Genomic DNA, 2,238 nt, shown 5'->3' with positions numbered 1-2,238 from the left:
AGCTGGATGCAGCTTGCAGTTGCTGCTGCTGCCTGGAGGCATCACCTTGGGGAATGCCCTGGGAGTGAGTCCTGTTCTTCATCTCTTGCACCAACCCAGGCTGTAGAAATCAGAGACCCTGGGATGTCTCGAAACCCCTAAATGCTCCTAGATCCGTCCCAGGCAGCTGTCACCAACTCTGTATCTCGACTGGTCAAGGTCAAAGGGACAAAGGGTTTCTCAAGAATCCAAATTTTGGTCTGGCACAGAGAATGCAGCTACTGTGGGTGTGGCCAGAACGCTCAGGGTCCTTAGGTGGTATGAGTTCACTCGATCTGTCCCTCCTGTCTGTGCTGGGATCCCTGGGGGCGGGACCTCATCTGTCACCTCTCACTGCAGAGCTAGGAGTTTATTTTTGCATGTGACTTTATAATTTCCTGTTACTCCTCGATCCTTTTGTTTATCTCCCGATAGCAAAGGATTCGGAAGGCACTGGGAAGATATGTGCAACAAAGCCTGCCCAACTCCCGTCTCCCCTGCTTATGGCTTGATAAATGTCTCCAGAGTCTTCGTACAGTCTCTCTCTATGTATGTAACGCGAGCATATGCACACACATATATGCTTAGACACACATCCCTTTTTACCAATAAAGACCAGCCGGCCGGTGCCATGTTGCTGCACTGCTCTGGGATGTTTTTCAGTAACAGATTTTCACACACACACAATTCAAATTACAACAGCACAGTGAGGGCCGGAGTCCCACCAATGAAGATGATTAGCCGCTGGAGAGAGGGAGCCATCGATGATTCTGGTGGGGGTGTTCATTAACACTTTTCTGCCCCTGGTGCTCAGCTGCTTTTCTCTGCCAGTGAAAGGTCATTTGTCAGAAAGCACCTTAATGCACTTTAGAAATGAACGGGGGCCCGGGCCACCTGGTCCCTACATGGCTGGAATCCTATTCATTCCTGGATGCTTTATTATTCTTTGAAAGGAATGCCTTTTCCTGGAGGCTTCTGTGGAATGCAGCCAGTTCAGGATGGAAAAGCAGGGGCTGCGCTCCTCTTTGCACGCACTCAGGGAAACTGAGGCTAAGGGCAAGGAAGAGTTCTCCCCAAAGGCACACAGCTCGTTAGGTGAGGAGCCAAGAAACTCCATTATCTTATCGCCATGGAGCTGTAATTTCAGTGGCAGAATCTTTGCATGTGTGGGTCACAAGAGCCATCCTGAAACTCACTAGGAGGACCAGTCCAGGGTCCCAATTCATCTGAACCCAGAGCTACAAGCATCCTCCTGCACGCCTTGTTGGCTGAACCCCAGACAGCATCCAGACACTGTGTGATATAACAGCAGGGTACTGCTGGGGATTGAGGGCCCCACGTGGGGGAGACAGCAGGCCAAAGGCCTACAGGGTCATCATTCACCCTGGGCAGAAGTCGCACAGTATGCCCTTCACTGCTGCCTGAGGTGCAGATGCTTACAATCCAAGATTCTGTGGCCTTCCTTCTGAGAGTTTCCTCTAGTTGGAGGCATTGAGGCCAGGATAGGAGCCCGTGTGTGCTGGGGGAAGGGCATCGGCCTGCATCTGCTTTCCTGGACAGCTTGGTGGAGTGGCCCCTCTTTGAAATCTGAGGACATGTTCAAGTTGGTACTCAGAAAAGGAAGGTCTTGTCATTCATACTCGACAGATGAGGAAACTGAGGCTCTGAGAGAACTTGTGTCATACCATGAATAATCCAGCAAGCCAGTGGGGCAACACCCAACTAAGAACCCGAGATCCATCTCTCAAGCCAGAATCTTCCTTGGTTGTGTGACCTTGGCCAAGTTTCTTAAGGTCTCTAAGCTCCAAGTTGGGGTTTTGCTGACAGGGGTTAAGTCACACAGATTGGGGACGAACTAGGGACCAATGCCCACAGGCCGCTTTGCATGTTGCCTGACACGAAAGGTGTCCCATAAATGCTTGCTAGTGTCATCGTCATTATTACCGATGACAACCTTTAATTCTGCTTCTTCTGCTTGCTTTGTCACAAGATTCCAAAGGTGATAACCAACAGAACAACCATCTTTTAAGATTTAGGCTCCCCTAAATGTTGGGAGCAGGGAAGGGTTAAAGAGAATGTAAGCGCTGGCAATGGGGTAGGGTACTGAGGTACAAGAGCCTACCTTGTGACACCCTCTGTGACCTTGGACCAGTCTCTCTCTCTCTCTCTCTCTCTCTCTCTCTCTCTCTCTCTCTCTCTCTCTCTCTCTCCCTCCCTCCC

Source organism: Rattus norvegicus, chromosome 3 (assembly GCF_021556685.1).
Source record: "Rattus norvegicus strain SHRSP/BbbUtx chromosome 3, alternate assembly SHRSP_T2T, whole genome shotgun sequence".
Taxonomy (NCBI): Eukaryota; Metazoa; Chordata; class Mammalia; order Rodentia; family Muridae; genus Rattus; species Rattus norvegicus.
The sequence above is the reverse complement of the archived record's forward strand: the minus strand, read 5'-3'. Positions refer to the sequence as shown.